The following is a 20,414-nucleotide window of genomic DNA, read 5'->3' on the forward strand; positions in this document are numbered from 1 at the left end:
CAATACACTTGCACTAACCATTAAAATTGACAGATCACATTTCCATAATTTCTATCCCATGTGTGATCAAAGGTGTGATCATTGAAGAAATCTTTCACAATGTAATCAAATAAACTGTCTTGAGCATTTGGCCATAGGTTCTCATCGAAATCACAGTAAATATCATATAATTGTTCATGCACCTGGAGAAAAACATTTTGGCACGACGAATCCAAGCCTGACATTGGTCTGTATTGAAATCATTGCATGCCTCATACATGGCCTGAAGGAGGGTGATACACTCATGGGGATGGCAGTCATACAGTGCATTCGGAAAGTATTCAGACCCCTTGACTTTTTCCACATTTTGTTACATCCCAGCCTTATTCTAAAATTGATTAAATAAATAAAATACCTCAGCAATCTACACACATACCCCATAATGACAAAGTGAAAACAGGTTTTTAGAAATGTTTGCAAATTTATAAAACCTAAAAAACAGAAATACCTTATTTACATAAGTATTCAGACCCTTTGTTATGAGACTCGAAATTGAGCTCAGGTGCATCCTGTTTCCATTGATCATCCTTGAGATGTTTCTACATCTTGACTGGAGTCCACCTGTGGTAAATTCAATTGATTGGACATGATTTGGAAAGGCACACACCTCTCTATATAAGGTTCCACAGTTGACAGTGCATGTCAGAGCAAAAACCCAGCCATGAGGTCAAAAGAATTGTCCGTAGAGCTCCGAGACATGATTGTTTCAAGGTCTGGGGAAGGGTAGCAAAACAATTCTGCAGCATTGAAGGTCCACAAGAACACAGTGGCCTCCATCATTCTTAAATGGAAGAAGTTTGGAACCACCAAGACTCTTCCTAGAGTTGGCTGCCTGGCCAAACTGATCAATCGGGGGAGAAGGGCCTTGGTCAGGGGGGTGACCAAGAACCCGATGGTCACTCTGACAGAGCTCTAGAGTTCCTCTTTGGAGATGGGAGAACCTTCCAGAAGGACAACCCTCTCTGCAGCACTCCACCAATCAGGCCTTTATGGTAGAGTGGCCTGCCGGAAGCCACTCCTCAGTAAAAGGCACAAGACAGCCCGCTTGAATTTTGTCAAAAGGCACCTAATGACTCTCAGACCATGACAAACAAGATTGTCTGGTCTGATGAAGCCAAGATTGAACTCTTTGGCCTGAATTCCAAGCGTCACGTCTGGAGGAAACCTGGCACCATCCCTACGGTGAAGCATGGTGGTGGCAGCATCATGCTGTGGGGATGGTTTTCAGTGACAGGGACTGAGAGACTAGTCAGGATCGAGGCAAAGATGAACGGTGCAAAGTACAGAAAGATCCTTGATGAAAACCTGCTCCAGAGCGCTCAGGACCTCAGACTGGGGCAAAGGTTCACCTTCCAACAGGACAACGACCCTAAGCACACAGCCAAAACAATACAAGAGTGGCTTCCGGACTCTGGAGAGAGCTGAAAATAGCTGTGCAGCGACGCTCCCCATCAAACCTGACAGAGCTTGAGAGGATCTGCAGAGAAGGTGGGAGAAACTTCCCAAATACAGGTGTGCCAAGCTTGTAGCGTCATACCCAGGAAGACTTGAGGCTGTAATTGCTGCCAAAGGTGCTTCAACAAAGTACTGAATAAAGGGTCTGAATACTTATCTAAATGTGGTATTTCCGTATTTTTTGCTTTAGAATTGTGTAAAAATCTATAAAAAACGTTTTTGCTTTGTCATTATGGGGTATTGTGTGTAGATTTTTAATCCAAAATGATTAACTGGAATGAATCAATAAACACGATATCTGATATAGACTGTGAGTACATTTTTTTATTAGACCTGCAGTTGCATATGGCAGGACTACAATGATACAAACCTGTATAAAGCAGTCTCAGGCCTGTGAATTTTATTGTCCAATCATGTGGCTTTCTCTGTGTCTAGGAACCCCCCCAGTACTTTAAAACATAATTCAGATGAACAAGTACAAGGTTGCTGCAGTTTGACAGGGTTTTCATCCTCCCCAAGGCCAGGAGTTTTCCCAGTAAAAAAAAAAAAGCATGTGACCTGATTAAAAAAACTCTGGTCCCATCGTAGCCCATAATAACCCTTTTTACAACAGATTAGTCACGTCATCACCTTATAATGTCCAGAGTTTTTCCTGGTTAGGTTACCAGGTCAGGAAAAACTACAGGCCCCAGATTTGTTCTTTCTTTCGCCACACCACTTGGGAGCCTTTGGTGCCACCTCTAACACACACACACACACACACACAATGTCTCTTTCCCTGTCTCTTCATCGGCTTGGGCACGTCTGTGTGTTTGTTTCACAATGATGTGTTGCATAACCTAGTCTGTTTCAGGCATGATGTGGGGAAGATGTTCACTGTCCCTCCTCCTGAGACTGTTTTATTAATCATTTTCAAGAAGATTTCTTCTTTTCCCATTAAACAGATTAGATTTACCATAGTCATTTTTGCAGCCAGTAGTACTATACTTCTAATGCTACAGTAATAGTGGGGTGCACCTCTGCAGTAAGGCTTATACTATGATGGTTTGACCGGTTGTGGTGGTGGTCATCCATTCTCTGGAACCCCTACAGCTCTTTGACCGGGAATGTCCCATTAGATAACACAAAGTGAAGGGGCTGTATACACAGCAGTGACATGTTCACCCACTGGGCTATCTTACTTTTCAGACCCCACTGTCGTGTGTGTGTGTGTGTGTTTGAAAGAGAGATACACTAGTATACTCAGGGAGCGAACATGTATGAAATAAAGCATACAGTGCATTAAGAGAGATTTAATATGTGAGAAACGTAGTATGCTTTATATGACATCGTCCATGAAGGTGCTATAGATACTGATACTGTAGATCAAGACGCCAAAGAGATAAGCAAAGTTGAGGTTTTCCTGAATCTAAAAAAACTGTTGTTTCTAACATTGGTAAGTGCTTATTTCTTCAAAATAGCCACAACCGCCACAATAAACTGTGTCGCAAGAAAATTATATTCCATCAGTCGCGCAGTAGGATGGGCACGACCAATAAGCAGAAGAAATCACATCCAGCATGCCTTGCAGCCACGGAATTTGCATAATTTAAACAAGACGTGGTTGAGGGGGTTGCATTATGCAAATAAGGTATTGATTAAATGATATTCTATACACAAATGTAATCATAAAAAGGAAATTCGGAGGAAATGTTTAGCGTTTATTAATTGCCTTTAAACATGCTACAGTTTTTACAATAATTAAAACCTGTTATGAATAAAACAACAAGTCTATTCGCATTATGTTAGATTACTTCAAATATTGTAAAAACGATGAACTGTGCACTACCTATTTGATGTGAATTGGAATCTTTATCACTTTCAAACTCAGACCTCGTGAAAATTGTCACTTGTTCAACAAACAAGTCAAAATTGTTCACATTAACAAATACAAATCCATTTAGTGGATACTTCTTTGCACAGGCAGATTTCAAAGGCAGAAATTATAATTGTTTCCATTTTAGAAGATCTATCCAAGATTCACTTCAGAGTGAAGAACAGCAATCTAATCCTGGTCACAGGGAGCCCCTGAACCTGTTAGTTAATTGTTTAAGTTCACTGCTTAAAGAATCAATTGAATACTTAAGTGGCCTACTTACATTACTATGTGGGTGTGTTTCCCCAATAAATGAATGGCTCTCCAAGAGTAGGGCTGTAAACCACAGTATTGGAGTATGAACATCAAACTAGGCTGTTGCGTACCCAACACCTGGGGTGTATACATTAGTCAGATTCCGTTGCAAAATGTTTTGTCCGTTGCAAAACGTTTTGCAATGGAAAACGTTTACCGTTTACTCTGGGAACCAAACGGAAGCAAACAGAGCAAACGGGGCGGGACCTGACTTTGTCCAATAGAAACCTGCGTTTTCACTGCAAAAGGTTTGCAACAGACAAAACATCTTGCAACAGAATCCGACTAATGAATAGACCTCCGCTTTTTAGGAGTTGGGTAGGTTGTTGTTAGTGATGACTGGGGTTATGCGGAAGTCATTATGGATCAGTTTTAGAATCCCAGGGAGGAAGGAAGCTTTCTGCGCACACGAGTGCCAAGGGCAGGGACAGGAAGTCGTCCAAACAATGGAGTTGCACTTGCTGGTGTTAGGCTCTGTGCTGTCTGTCTCTCTGTCTGAGGGGAGGAAAGTCCCACATCACCTCTTTAAAACACCACTCCCATTTCCTCACAATGCCACCCCCTCCATCCTCCTTTCAAAACTATAAACCATTGTTTTTGGCAAAACAGAGCATGCCTATTTTTTTGGAGGTCCTGTCAAGTCAACAGGCTGTGGCAATTCTTACATTTTCATTTTAGTAGTTTAGCAGATGCTCTTTTCCAAAGTGATTTATAGGAGCAATTATGGTTAAGTGCATTGCTCAAGGGCACATCAAAATATTTTTATCCTAATCCGCTCATGGATTTAAACCAGCAAACTTTCGGTTACTGGCCCAACACATTCATAATTTATACATACTGTGTGTGTTCTTTTAACCCGTAAAAATCACACCCCCCTAAAAATAACTTTGCCCACCCCAGACCTTTATGGGCGGCAGGTAGCCTAGCTGTTAGAGCGTTGGCCCAGCAACAGAAAGGTTGCTGGTTTGAATACCCGAACCGACAAGCTGAAATAAATCGGTCTATGTGCTCTTGAGTATGGCACGTAAACCTAATTTCTTCCAGGGGCGCCGTACTATTATGGGTGTCCCTGTAAAACAATGCATTACACTGCACCTATCCGGTGTACATGACAATCAAACATATTTGTTTCCTTGTTTTTAATGCAGAAGTCTACTTTTAACAATTGCCACAATTTTTTTACTAAAAAACATTTTTATGAGGAACATTGCAGATGCAAAGTTTGGTAACAGAATGACAGTAAATTCTCCCTCGGATTTTTGGGACCACGTCAAATATGTACTCCGAATTAAGATTCAAAGAATGGGGTGTCAGCTATGATATGACACCATGAGTTTGAAAAAAATCACTTTTGGTTATCGAACTACAGTTTGTGAAGTGGATGGTAAAAGAATGACATCATGGGTCCTTGATCTGTACTATACAGAAATGCATAATTATGAATGTCATTCTCTTCACGGTGATGTATCCTGAATAGGTACACAAAGGTAGAAATATGTAATATCCACCTTTGCATGTTTGGGTATTATTTAAAAAACTGGCTATTATTCTAACGAGCTCTGCCACCAAACAAGACCACATTTGGTTGGTCCAGACCGGACCTAATCTGTACCAATCATAGACATCTATATTTCACAAGTTTAAACATCACAGTACAGCACCGTAGACCACAGTACAGTACAGAACAGTAGAATTCAGTACAGTACAATAGAGCATAGTACAGTCAAGTAAAGTAGAGCAGAGTATAGTTCAGTACAATAGAGTACAGAAGCAATTAAAACCTGTTATGAATAAAACAACAAGTCTATTAGCATGACGTTAGATTAGTACAGTAAAGTAAAGGGAAGTAGAGTATAGTTCAGTACACTACAATACAACACAGTCGAGTACAGCACGGTCAAGTACAGTAGTAGAGTATATTACATTATACTGTACTCTACTCATGTGTCATCTACTGTACTGTACTGAACTCTACTCCATTGTACTGAACTATATTCTACTCTAATTTCTTTACTATAATTTACTGTGCTCTACTGTACTGTACTCTACTGTGCTGTGCTCTACTGTACTGAACTGTGCTCTACTGTACTGTGTTCTACTGTACTGTGCTGTGCTCTACTGTACTGTACTGTGCTCTACTGTACTGTACTCTACTGTGGTCTACTGTAATGTACTCTACTGTGGTCTACTGTACTGTGCTCTACTGTACTGTACTGTACTGTACTCTACTGTGCCCTACTGTACTGTGCTCTACTGTACTGTACTCTACTGTGCTCTACTGTACTGTACTCTACTGTGCTCTACTGTACTGTACTCTACTGTGCTCTACTGTACTGTACTCTACTGTGGTCTACTGTAATGTACTCTACTGTGGTCTACTGTACTGTGCTCTACTGTACTGTACTCTACTGTGCTCTACTGTACTGTGCTCTACTGTACTGTGCTCTACTGTACTGTACTCTACTGTGCTCTACTGTACTGTACTCTACTGTGCTCTACTGTAATGTACTCTACTGTGCTCTACTGTACTGTGCTCTACTGTGGTCTACTGTACTGTACTCTACTGTGCCCTACTGTACTGTACTCTACTGTGCTCTACTGTACTGTGCTCTACTGTACTGTACTCTACTGTGGTCTACTGTAATGTACTCTACTGTGGTCTACTGTACTGTGCTCTACTGTACTGTGCTCTACTGTACTGTGCTCTACTGTACTGTACTCTACTGTGGTCTACTGTAATGTACTCTACTGTGGTCTACTGTAATGTACTCTACTGTGGTCTACTGTACTGTACTCTACTGTGGTCTACTGTAATGTACTCTACTGTACTGTACTCTACTGTGGTCTACTGTACTGTACTCTACTGTGCTCTACTGTACTGTGCTCTACTGTACTCTACTGTACTGTACTCTACTGTAATGTACTCTACTGTGCTCTACTGTACTGTGCTCTACTGTGGTCTACTGTACTGTACTCTACTGTGGTCTACTGTACTGTGCCCTACTGTACTGTGCTCTACTGTACTGTATCAATCAATCAATTTTATTTTATATAGCCCTTCGTACATCAGATAATATCTCGAAGTGCTGTACAGAAACCCAGCCTAAAACCCCAAACAGCTAGAATGCAGGTGTAGAAGCACGGTGGCTAGGAAAAACTCCCTAGAAAGGCCAAAACCTAGGAAGAAACCTAGAGAGGAACCAGGCTATGAGGGGTGGCCAGTCCTCTTCTGGCTGTGCCGGGTGGAGATTATAACAGAACTATGCCAAGATGTTCAAAAATGTTCATAAGTGACAAGCATGGTCAAATAATAATCATGAATAATTTTCAGTTGGCTTTTCATAGCTGATCATTAAGAGTTGAAAAACAACAGGTCTGGGACAGGTGGCGGTTCCATAACCGCAGGCAGAACAGCTGAAACTGGAATAGCAGCAAGGCCAGGCGGACTGGGGACAGCAAGGAGTCACCACGGGCGGCAGTCCCGACGCATGGTCCTAGGGCCCAGGTCCTCCGAGAGAAAGAAAGAGAGAAGGAGAAAATTAGAGAGAGCCAAGATTTTCAAAATGTTCATAAATGACAAGCATGGTCAAATAATAATCAGGAATAAATCTCAGTTGGCTTTTCATAGCCGATCATTAAGAGTTGAAAACAGCAGGTCTGGGACAGGTAGGGGTTCCATAACCGCAGGCAGAAGAGTTGAAACTGGAATAGCAGCAAGGCCAGGCGGACTGGGGGCAGCAAGGAGTCACCACGGCCGGTAGTCCCGACGTATGGTCCTAGGGCTCAGGTCCTCCGAGAGAAAGAGAGAAGGAGAAAATTAGAGAGAGCCAAGATTTTCAAAATGTTCATAAATGACAAGCATGGTCAAATAATAATCAGGAATAAATCTCAGTTGGCTTTTCATAGCCGATCATTAAGAGTTGAAAACAGCAGGTCTGGGACAGGTAGGGGTTTCGTAACCGCAGGCAGAAACAGTTGAAACTGGAATAGCAGCAAGGCCGGGCGGACTGGGGACAGCAAGGGCTCTAACTCTAAAGGAGTTAGAGCCCTTGCTGTCCCCAGTCCGCCCGGCCTTGCTGCTATTCCAGTTTTAACTGTTTCTGCCTGCGGTTACGAAACCCCTACCTGTCTATCTATGTTGGTAGATAAGATGAGAGCACCCCTCCAGGTAGGATGGCACCCCTCCAGGTAGGATGGAGTCCGTCACTCCTTAGCAGGTCAGGCTAGAAGATAGAATTTGTAGATAATTGGCCCTCTTTCTGGGACTCACCCACAAACAGGACCAATTATCTACAAATTCTATCTTTTGGGAGGGGCAGAAAACAGTTTTCAACCAGCGATTGAGTGCTGAGACTCTGCTGTAGAGCTCGTCACTCCCCCTAACTGGGAGGGGGCCAGAGACAATTACTCGATGCCGACACATCTTTCTAGCTGATTTACACGCTGAAGCTATGTTGCACTTGGTGACCTCTGACTGTTTCATCCTAACATCATTGGTGCCGACGTGGATAACAATATCTCTATACTCTCTACACTCGCCAGATTTAGCTTTAGCCAGCACCATCTTAAGATTAGCCTTAACGTCGGTAGCCCTGCCCCCTGGTAAACAGTGTATGATCGCTGGGTGATTCGTTTTAAGTCTAATACTGCGGGTAATGGAGTCGCCAATGACTAGGGTTTTCAATTTGTCAGAGCTAACGGTGGGAGCCTTCGGCGTCTCAGACCCCGTAACGGGAGGAGTAGAGACAAGAGAAGACTCAGACTCAGACTCCGACTCCGACTCGCTACATAATGGGGAAAACCGGTTGAAAGTTTCTGTCGCCTGAATGAGCGACACCGGTTGAGCATTCCAACAGCATTTCCCTCCAGAAGCCATGAGAAAGTTGTCCGGCTGCGGGGACTGTGCGGGGGGATTTATACTAACGTTACTATCTGTACTTACTGGTGGCACAGACGCTGTTTCTTCCTTTCCTACACTGAAAATACCCTTGCCTAACGATTGCGTCTGAAGCTGGGCTTGCGATCGTTCTCCTGTATATTATGAGTACAGCGACTGCAATTAGAAGACATCATGTTAATGTTACTACTTAGCTTCGGCTGTTGAAGGTGTTGACGAACCATGTCCAGATAAAGCGTCCGGAGTGAAAAAGTTGAATGAGGGAAAAAAGTTGCGATGGAAAAACTAAAAATATAAACGGTAATTAAAAACAGAAACAAAACAAAAAACGTAAAGTTGTCAGCTAGCAAAGTAAAGTAAAGTTGGCAGCAAAACGCACAGCAACAAAACGCACAGCAACACGTCTGCAGATTCAACAGTACTCTAATGTGGTCTACTGTACTGTACTCTACTGTGCTCTACTGTGGTCTACTGTACTGTACTCTACTGTGCCCTACTGTACTGTGCTGTACTGTACTGTACTCTACTGTGGTCTACTGTACTGTACTCTACTGTGCTGTGCTCTACTGTGCTGTGCTCTACTGTACTGTGCTCTACTGTACTGTGCTCTACTGTGCTCTACTGTACTGTACTCTACTGTACTGTGCTCTACTGTGGTTTACTGTACTGTACTCTACTGTGCCCTACTGTACTGTGCTCTACTGTACTGTACTCTACTATGGTCTACTGTAATGTACTCTACTGTGGTCTACTGTACTGTGCTCTATTGCAGCTGTGGTTTCTGACTACTATGATTTCCCATTGTAGACAATTCAATTGCAGTCAAATCAAATCAAATTTTATTTGTCACATGCGCCGAATACAACAGATACAACAACCTTACCGTGAAAGGAGTCTTATGGCTTGAGGGTAGAAGCTGTTAAGAAGCCTTTTGGACCTAGACTTGGTCCTCCGGTACCGCTTACCGTGCGGTAGCAGAGAGAACAGTCTATGACTAGGGTGGCTGGAGTCTTTGACAATTTCTAGGGCCTTCCTCTGACACCGCCTGGTATAGAGGTCCTGGATGGCAGGAAGCTTGGCCTAGTGATGTACTGTGCCGTATTCACTACCCTCTGTAGTGCCTTGCGGTCGGAGGCAGAGCAGTTGCCATACCAGGCGGTGATGCAACCAGTCAGGATGCTCTCGATGGTGCAGCTGTAAAACGTTTTGAGGATCTGAAGACCCATGTCAAATCTTTTTAGTCTCCTGAGAGGTAATAGGCATTGTCGTGCCTTCTTCACGACTATCTTGGTGTATTTGGACCATGATAGTTTGTTGGTGATGTGAACACCAACGAACTTGAAGCTCTCAACCTGCTCCACTACAGCCCCATCGATGAGAATGGGGGCGTGCTCGCCCCTTCTTTTTCTGTAGTCCACGATCATCTCCTTTGTCTTGATCACGTTGAGGGAGAGGTTGTTGTCCTGGCACCACACTTCCAGGTCTCTGACCTCCTCCCTATAGGCTGTCTCATCGTTGTCGGTGATCAGGCCTACCACCGTTGTGTCGTCGGCAAACATAATGATGGTTTTGGAGTCATGCTTGGCCACGCAGTCATGGGTGAACAGGGAGTACAGGAGCGGACTAAGCACACACCCCTGAAGGGCCCCCGTGTTGAGAATCAGCATGGCAGATGTGTTGTTGCCTACCCTTACAACCTGGGGGCGGCCCATCAGGAAGTCCAGGATCCAGTTGCAGAGAGAGGCGTTTAGTCCAAGGGTCCTTAGCTTATTGATGAGCCTTGAGGGCACTGTGGTGTTGAACGCTGAGCTGTAGTCAATGAATTGCATTCTCACATAGGTGTTCCTTTTGTCCAGGTGGGAAAGGGCAGTGTTGAGTGCAATAGAGTTTGTGTCATCTGTGGATCTGTTGGGGCAGTATGCAAATTGGAGTGGGTCTAGGGTTTCTGGGATGATAATGTTGATGTGAGCCATGACCAGCCTTTCAAAGCACTTCATGGCTACAGACGTGAGTGCTACGGGTTGGTTGTCATGTTGTGTAGCCATAGACACTGTTATTCTGTACTCGACACTGTTATTATGTTACGTATTCTGGCTGTGCAACATTGTATGGTAACATCGTGTACTGTACACTATGTGACATGTGCCCTCTCTCTCTCTCTCTCTCCCACTCTCTCTTTCTTTTCCCCTTTCTCTCGCTTTTCCCCACTCTCTTATCCCTTTCATACGCAGACCGAAATCCCACTATTTTACCATGCCTGCTTTTTTATACCAGCTTTTTGGTATATCTGAAAGGGGTAGGGGGTAAAAAAAACAAGGAAAAATAAAAGCCACCTAAAGACCTAGCCACGATTCCTGCATTTTCACAGACCCTGGAAGCAAAATACAGGAATCAGGTCTGTGTGAATGGTTCTCTGCTTTTTTGCAGGTAAAACCAATAACACTTATATTGTTTAACACCTCCCTAATTTGAAATGCAAACAGACCCCATGGTTTTACAACACCCCCCAACTCCCACCCCTCCCAATTAGCCAGGTTCTACTCACTGATGTGTGTAAAAGGGGTATACCTGCAAGAAATTGGTAAATAAGGTGCTGTTTTAAAGGGGGTTATATAAATATTGCCTTATATATTTTTTTTTACAGGTAATATACCACATATTCTGTCTGAAATGGGTATCTCTGTCTGATTCCATCTGGTTGTAAAGATCCAGGTCGCAGTTGCAAATGAGAACTTGTTCTCAACTAGCCTACCTGGTTAAATAAAGGTGAAATAAAAAAATAAAAAAAATCCTCCTAGATGTTCTAGAAGATAACCTTCAACACAAGTTCACTTTCTCACATGGATTCCATAGACCTGCACAGCTTTGACGCATCAAAGGTGGGAAAGGTGCAGTAATGGAAAATCAACCAAGGTCCACTTCTAAGACAGCCTAGGTAGAATGGCTGTTCCAGAGCAGCAGTGCTCGAACAGAAGCACACTCACAGTAGAGGAGAGAGCACTCAACGCTGCAGAGCAGAGAGGGATGGACAGTAAGTGGAACTAGTCTGTGTTGTGATGTGATAACTCAACTCTCACTCAGCCGCTCTCAACCTTCAGCACATCAGCACCACTTCAGTCAGGTGCAGTCTACGACATGTACACCTGAAGGACAACATACTCAAGGTATAGAAAACAAACATGATCCACGCTCACACGCACATCAACAGTGCATGAGGGGCTATAGATAAGGGAGTAAACGTTACTTGGCTTGGTTCAGAATGCAGATGCCTGTTGGGTTCTGAGGAACCCCTGAGAAACACGAGTCATTCTGGTAACAGGGGCACATCTACCCAATCGATCGTCTCTGCGGAGAAACTGCAGTGTGGTGGGCATGGAGGAGGGAGGGTGTACAGAGGGTAATCCTGCAGGGAGAGATTATCTGATGTTGCATCGCCATCTGATGGTCATTGAGGAAAAATGCAATCCAGCACCACTTAGGCCTGTGTCAATGCCAATGCACAGCAGCAGACTACCATCAACAGCACCGTTTAATAAACAGAAAGTAATGTATCAATCCAGAGCATATTAAAGTGAAATGTTCATCTATCAATCCACGCAGTGTTAAATACAATTGAAGTCACTTTGTGCCATATGTGGGCTCCCAAGTGGTGCATCTCAGTGCTAGAGGTGTCACTTCTGACACCCTGGTTCGAAGCCAGGCTGTATCACAACTGATTGGGAGTCCCATATGGGCGGTGCGCTTCGTCTAGGTATGGCCGGTGTAGGCTGTCCTTATTTACAAGTCCTTAACCAACAATATAGTTTAAGAAAATACCACAAAAAAAAGTAAGAGATAAGAATAACAAATAGTTAAAGAACTGCAGTAAATAACAATTGCGGGGCTATTTACCGGTTCAGTGTCACAAATGAGCAGACAATGAAACACATGCCAAAAAAATGTACTTTGACATTTTGGAAAGCTCTTAATTTGAGCTGCTGTGAATGACCACTGAACAGACTACAAATGCTTAGCTAACATATCCCATCAGCCTGTTCTGTGACGTTTCCGGAATTTCCTGTCTAATTTCAGCGTTTAACGCGCGCTCAAACGTCAGTGAAACAACTGCAGTTGCACAGTCTCATCTATCTATGAGGTTATCAACATTTTTTTTTTTTTATATATATATATATATATATATTTGCATACTAGTTAAGAAATGTCAGCTGCTGATTATGACCAGGCCTCTCTACTACCGCCGACTTTTCCCTTTCTCTCAATATTACCGGTGGCTGAACCATGGAGGAGGTGAGTAACGTTAGTTAGTTAGTTAACGTTAGCCTGCTATTTAACTTGAATCTGGGTTTATAGAAGAAGTTGAATATGGCGATTCTCCAAGCCCAGAAGCAGCCATTCAATTTACTATTCACCAGCTTTTCAAGCTTAATAATGTCAAAATTCGTTCGATACTTACCAAAGAATGGCGTTTTGCTCAGCAACTATCGTCACTACTGACGTGACCGGTAAGTCATGAAATGTATTTCCAAAAAAGGTCTAAATAAAAAGATGCATGTATCAGAAAAATGGAAATAATCAAAGTATTGTTTTTGACCAAGTGAGCATGCATCTTTTGCAATTAATCATTACTGCCATGCACGGGTCGGCTGCACTTGGCAAAATAAACTAAACTTAGATTCACCAAAAAGTGTTGTATTCTTCACACGACACACTAAGACATTAGCCAATTCAACTATCTTTTGGGGGTCGTTCCACTTAAAAAAAAACAAAAACACAAGAAAGAGGGTTTTGACACCAACCATCTCTGCTTCTCCTAAAATAATTTCTGTAGTTAGAAACTCATGATTAGCCTTCCTGCAACATTCTTTTGTTTTAATATAATTTGATCTCTGAGAAATTAAGCTAATTGATTACACCAAAATTGGCTATTTCAATTTATAGGATTCAATAAATGTAGTACCCAGCAACCGACATGGACAACTTGCTGCAATCTCTCCCTAACAACAAGTATATAGTATCAGTTCTCTGTCTGACAAGTAGTATCGAGCTGAGTATTGTTTTCTTCATCCTATGTAATGTATTCCCAGTGGATTTGGTGGTTTCTTCCCCGTACAGAGAAATTATTCATGGAAGCTGTTAGGTTTATGTCTTGTCCTACATCCAGATATTACCCAGTTCTGATCACTAGATGGTGTTGTTCCATTGCCCCCCCCCCCCCCCCCATATGTTAAAAATTACATTGATTTCCTTGCCCTGTAAGCAGTTTATGGACAAGATATGACAGTAACCCATGCTTTGGTTTTGTTTACGAGGACACTAAAGTCCATAAAGCCTCTGAGTATGAATCCTTAGCAACTGAGTCTCTGTAAAATAAATTATCAATGGCAACTTCAGGTTTTTCGGGAATACTTTGAAAAATAACTTGACACTATTAATCAAGTCGGATCTGCTGACTAGGAGCACTCCTAACAAAAAATTGCCCAAACTTATAAATGATGGTTATCAAATAAACCAAAACTTGTTTCTTACAAGTGTAGCAGGTTGTGAACTCTGCAAACAACGTTTCCACTCCGAGAATGAGAAAGGTAAATTACTGTAATTAATACATGCATTAACAAATGTATGTAACCAAATTATGCGGTATCTTTACTACTGGGGACAAATGTAATGGGGAATTGATCATTAAAAAAGAAACAAATTCACACATAAGTAATGAATGTGCAAGAATTGGCGGGAGAAAGCTGAGCACATTCTGGAGAGCTGAGCACATGCATTCTGGAGAGAGACAACCAATATCTTTGCCACACACCGATCCCCTTCTTGTCTCAACATTGAAATACATACTCAAGACACATTATCTAAACATACATTTTGGATGCTTTTCACTGACAGCCGCAACTCAAATAGCTAGGCCTATTGCCACGTGCTTTGCCCAAAATAGAGCTTGTAGTCCTAAACCCAAAATGAGTTACCTTGTTCGTTCAGCCATTCCTACGAAGAAAGAATAGGGTTTTGGATTAAATGCCAAAAATAAAGTTTGAGGTTAACACAGGCTTTGACGATTTTATACGTTCTATTACTTAAAAAACAAAAACATAGTTACAGGGGAGAAGAGGGATGAATGAGCTAATTGGAAGCTGGGGATGATTAGGTGACCATGATGGTATGAGGGCCAGATTGGGAATTTAGCCAAGACACCAGGGTTAACACCCCTTACTCTTACGATAAGTGCCATGGGATCTTTATTGACCACAGAGAGTCAGGACACCTGTTTAACGTCCCATCCAAAAGACAGGACCCTACACGGGGCAATGTCCCCAATCACTGTCCTGGGGCATTGGAATATTTGTTTTTAGACCGGAGGAAAGAGTGTCTCCTACTGGCCCTCCAACAACACTTCCAGCAGCATCTGGTCTCCCATCCAGGGACTGACCAGGACCAACCCTGCTTAGCTTGAGAGGCAAGCCAGCAGAGGGAATTATGAAGCTTTAATGTGTTTTTTTTTTTTTAATTACATAAATGTTTCAAAATTCAGTGACATTAGCTAATGAAGATTCTTAGAACAAAATGTATAAAATCTCTTAAGCTTGTTTACCACAGACCATATTTTCTGTGTTTTATTCAAAAACCCTACCAAAAAATCCATTAAATTCCCCGTAGGCTTTTTCCCAACGAACCAATGGCAGAGTTAGTGCCTACAACAATATGCCATTACTATTGCTCTCTATTGCGGGGTTCCCAGATAGGCATTTGCCTATGCACTTGTGATTTGAAACAATCCACAGCTAACTCGTGCTCTCTGGTGAAGTATTTTGAATGATTTGATCTTAGATTTTGTACAGACTTGAGTAAATATATACTTTTGGCAAATTTCTTTCATTTTACTTTAAGCCTATTGAATGTGCCACCTATTCAAAAAGTGGGTTACCTTCGCATGTTCGTCCAAAATAATTCCAACATCCGAACAGTGCGCTATGCACCCGCCAATTCGCATGGCTGAAACTATATCACTGGAGAAAGCATCCGAGCCATACTCTTTTAGCCCAGACAGCATCAGATACATGGGCTACACATACTGAGACAGGGGAGTGCTATTTCGCTCGTTGGGCTGCTTTATCTGAGATTGATGCATATTTCTGTCGGTGTGCGTCTTGCTCAAATAAATTATCAATATTTAAATGTTTTATTTGGATGGGCAATGAGGTAGGGCGGGCCAGGCCAACTAAGGCCCGCCCATAACGTTGCCGCTGTATCCTACTCTAAATAAAAGGTTGAGGAAAAACATCATGCACTATACAAAAATAGACACATTTAGAAAGCCCATCCCACACGTTCAGTCATAGTCCAAATCAAATCCCTACAGGTTCAGACATGTGGGGGCAGAACATTCTTCGACAGGATTCCCTGCAAGGCCTCGGCTGTAAAGGGCATTTAGCCGCAACCAATTTTCTGATTTCTACTCTGTGCTGTGCCGTTTATGACCGTGTCCAAAGCTATAGCCATAATTGGTAGACGGTTCCGATTGGATAATCGCTGTTTGTATCACCGAGCAGTGAACCAAACTATTCAATTCAGTTTTTAGATGTTAACCCTGTCTCCCCAAATCAAACCAAAACAGATTCCATGTTGTTCTCACTTTGCGTGCACACCTGTCATTGTTTAAAAACCTGTTTGTCTAGCAAATCCGCCTTGCAATATGGGCACGATGCTGCCCCAGATGGGAATGTAGAGGAAATGTGCCCGCAAAGTCAGAACAAGACATTGCCAGCCATATTACATTTTGATTTTGGGGGGGGGGGGGGGTAAACTGCAATTCTCCAATTGGAATCGTCAACCGATCATAGATGTAGATTCAGACGCGGGACACATGCTGCTAGCAGGTACAGTGATTGGACCATGAGTTATCTCAAACGTAGTCGCTATGGAATGCCCCTCTACTTTTTCTCATTCATTAAACAGATTAAACAGTCTAATATTGGGCTACTTGCTAGCTAACCTTTTAGACACGAACCTCGGTGGCAGAGCTAAAACTTGTGTCAGAGGTTGGGTACAGGCTGCTGTTCAGCTGTAAGCAGCAGATTTTCGACCCACCTTTACTTGCCCGAAACTTTCTTTGTTCTCAATTCAAAGTCACCGGTGTCTTCTTAAAACCCTGCTCAACATGTTGCGTGAGGCTTGGAGCTAAATTGATATCGGATGGGATTACGGAATCAGTTAACAAACTCAAAGAAATGGGCTACAGCAGCGAGATCTGTCTTATTTCTGAAGATATGGATGTTTTATAAAGCCCGACACGTTCAACAGTTGTTGATCATAACTAAGGTAAGTTTTCTTCTACTCACTTCTATTTGAAACCTTTTCAGGCCTTTTGAAAACTTTAGTGGACACCCACCTGTCTCGATCAATGTGAGAAGATCAGACCTGGACAAGATGGCAACAGTTTTAGCTCTGCCACCGTTGTTCGTGTTTACAAGGCTAGTCGTCGACAACCAGTCAAGCTTAATGATTACTCATTTTGCAACCCCCCCTCCCCCTCCCCCTCCCCCTCCCCCTCCCTCTCAGTGACAAAGAACTACTTCCATAATCGAGAGTTCTCCTTCAAGTTGAAGAATGACATCTACGTACGTTATCAGTCGTTCAGCACGCAGAACGAGCTGGAGAAGGAGATGCAGAAGATGAACCCGTACAAGATTGACATTGGAGCCGTCTACAGTCATAGGGTGGGGGTCCGTTACTCACCGTCTTTATCTGACCAGCTGTTACACACATTCTTGCTTTCTTCTCCATCTGCCTAACTCAAACACTTGCCTCTGTCCCTCAAGTGTTCATTTTATAATTATTTTTTCATTCCTCTTCTTCTGCCACCCTCAGCCCAATCAGCATAACACAGTCAAGTCTGGATCCTTCCAGGCTCTTGAGAAGGAGCTGGTGTTTGATATTGATATGACCGACTATGATGATGTCAGAAGCTGTTGCAGGTACTTTGATCACAACCAGAAAGTGCATTTGTAGTTCCACCATCTTTACTGTTGTACAGATGTAAAGTATATTTGAATGTACAACAGACTAATTCAGGGACGGTGCCTTTTGACGTTTTGTTGGGGGGTGTGGGACTGTTGTCTTGTTTTCCAGTGCCGCAGACATCTGCAAAAAGTGCTGGACTCTGATGACTACTGCTATCCGTGTCCTCGACAGGGCCCTTCGAGGTGAGTCAAACCCACTATCCTGGCTTTGCAACCAACTGATTGACAGAGGACCAGGATCTTTCTATCGGTAATTTTGGAACGTTATCTGAATGTGACTCATTTTCATTGTTACCTGTGTTTGTTGCCTTTTTTTCTGGGGTGCTCCAGATGACTTTGGTTTCCTGCACCGCCTGTGGGTGTACTCGGGCAGGAGAGGGGTGCATTGCTGGGTGTTTGACGAGGCCATCCGGAAGCTCTGTGGCGGCGCGCTCCGCTGTGTTTGAGTACTTGAGTCTGGTCAAGGTAAGACCACCTCTCATTACATAACTCACACAATGCTAAAAGAGGTTTACAACAATCAAGGGTTATACTCTTCTTGGATCTATTTTAATGAAGCAGTAGACTCAATCACATGCAATATTTGCTAGTGGTGATCCGGGAGCACGTTTCTCGATTTCTGTTCATTTGAGTTAAATGCTGAGCGTAAAGAAATGCCTTGGTGATTACATCAGCACTGTAGAAAGGGTTTCACACTAAATTTAAGCAAACTTGCACTGTGTTCATGTAAATCCGTAGCCTGGTCATTGAATATTTGTTATTTTTCTTCAGGGTGGAGAAGAGACGGTGAGGAAAGTAGTGCCGTCAGACCCAATTCATCAAGTAAGATTATGATGCACTTTAAAAGACTTCCAAATGAGCTACAACCTTTTTTTTTCACAAGTCACTGAGCCATACATGGCGATATCCTTGTTAGACGCCGTGGGTTCTAATAGCTGAGAAAAGGACCATTAGTTTGAGGCGTTGTCTTACTATTAGAGGGCAGCGTCATGGTCAATCTTGAATGACGAGTTGAACTCTGACCCCTGCTTTTCCTCCAGAGAATCCCAGAGTGTGGTGGAGCAATACTTTCCCCAGTATGCTCTAGTAGGACAGGACATACTGGGCAGCAAAGAGGCTGCGGACAAAGTGCTGGCCCTCGTGCTGGAAGATATCCTTTTCCTCTGCCAATTTTTATTATATGACACAATATGAAATGTGACATGTCTACAGTACATGCATGGCTACACACACAGTGTTCTGTATGTTACCGTTTAGCAGGTTTTTGTGATAAAATGCCTATCCTTAACGGAAACCACATGTCAGAAAGGAGCTGCTGCAGTGCTTCCAGACTGAAAAGAAAACCCTAAGAAGCGCAGGTGTGTACTTAAGACTCTGGTCCAAAACAAACGTGTAGGTGGCCATGCCCACACAACAGTGAAGACTGACAAGTCTTGTTTATAACACAGTACATCAATGTGGTGATGTCATAAGCACATGCTTGGCTGCCATTAACAACTCTACTTTCTACCACCAGATGACTGCCAAGGGCCATTACTTTGAGAAGGAGATCATGCTGCAGTACTGTTACCCTCTGCTTGATGTGAACGTCAGTAAAGGAGTCAACCACTCGCTGAAGAGCCCCTTCAGCGTCCATCCCAAAACGGGTAAGGGAAAAACTAATGAAGTGCAAGAGTAATGGATGAAACGTGACCGACGTTTAACCTAAATGTTGCCTGTGAGAGAAACGGTCAAAAGACGGTCTCATCCAACTGAAGGAGATACTCTTAGGATGTCATTAGCTCAACAACACCTTTTCTCAATTATCCTTACTTCCCCAAAGGGCAGATGTCTGTTCCTATTGACCTGAGAGAACTGGATCGCTTTGACCCCTGTGATGTGCCCACTATCAGGTAAGCCCTCAGTCAATTTGTCATAATAAGAACTTTGTAAAGAGCTTTACAAATTCAAAATGTATTCCCAAAGCCTTAAACACAAAGTTTGTATGTGTGGCCTCCCTAGGGTTCTTCTCAGTTGGTACACTCACCGGTCCTCTTATTGTATCTCCCTGTAGTTTGATCTGTGAGGCGCTGGATCGGCCCAAGACAGCAGAGAAGGAAGAACCCAAGGAGAATGAGAGAGAAGCAGGAGAGCGACGGAAGAGAGGTATTCAAAAAAGACAAGTGCAATTAATTACAAAGAACCAAGGGATCTAATATTATTTTGTTCATTGCATGTTGATTTGACTAACAAAAACGTTCTGGTTCCATAGACTACAAACGAACAAGCTTGGGGAAGTATGTGAAACTGTTTGATCAATTCCTGGAAGGGATGGCTCGCTCAAGGAAAGGGGAACATCTTAAAAAGAGTGGTGGGTGTAATTTAAAGACCTTTGTGGAAGAATGTTAACATGAACATTCAGATCTAAAAGAATTGATGATCATGGATTTTTTTTTCTCAATTTCTTTTCACAGATCTTCAAAAGGACTTCTAGCCCTTAGCGGTATCCAACCGAATACTGTCTGATGCTGGGATTGGTACCTACATTGGTTAGCTAATCTTAAACCATCCCATCATATCAGTTGTTTATAATCTGACAGTTAAAGATGGAGAACACACATTACAGATGGTCTGTTTGAGAATTGTCATGCAAATATTTTACTATATCAACAATTGAAAAATCAGATGTGCAAAACTTGTATATAGCCTATTGTATTCTAATTTAAATGATTTATACTACAGTTTGTGTCAATCTATGTTGTGTGTCATGAGAGTCAAGGATCGAGCAGGCACAATCAAGTCACACAACAGTACATGCCAGGGTATCAATGTAAAATCATAGGATCTTCACTTT

The 20,414-nt window shown here is 42.7% G+C and overlaps 1 pseudogene; it reads left to right on the top strand.

Annotated features, from left to right (window-relative positions):
• Positions 1 to 12,614: 12,614 nt before the first annotated feature.
• On the top strand, positions 12,615 to 20,301 carry LOC129830368 (DNA primase small subunit-like; annotated as a pseudogene).
• Positions 20,302 to 20,414: the final 113 nt, after the last annotated feature.

Source organism: Salvelinus fontinalis, chromosome 31 (assembly GCF_029448725.1).
Source record: "Salvelinus fontinalis isolate EN_2023a chromosome 31, ASM2944872v1, whole genome shotgun sequence".
Classification (NCBI taxonomy): Eukaryota; Metazoa; Chordata; class Actinopteri; order Salmoniformes; family Salmonidae; genus Salvelinus; species Salvelinus fontinalis.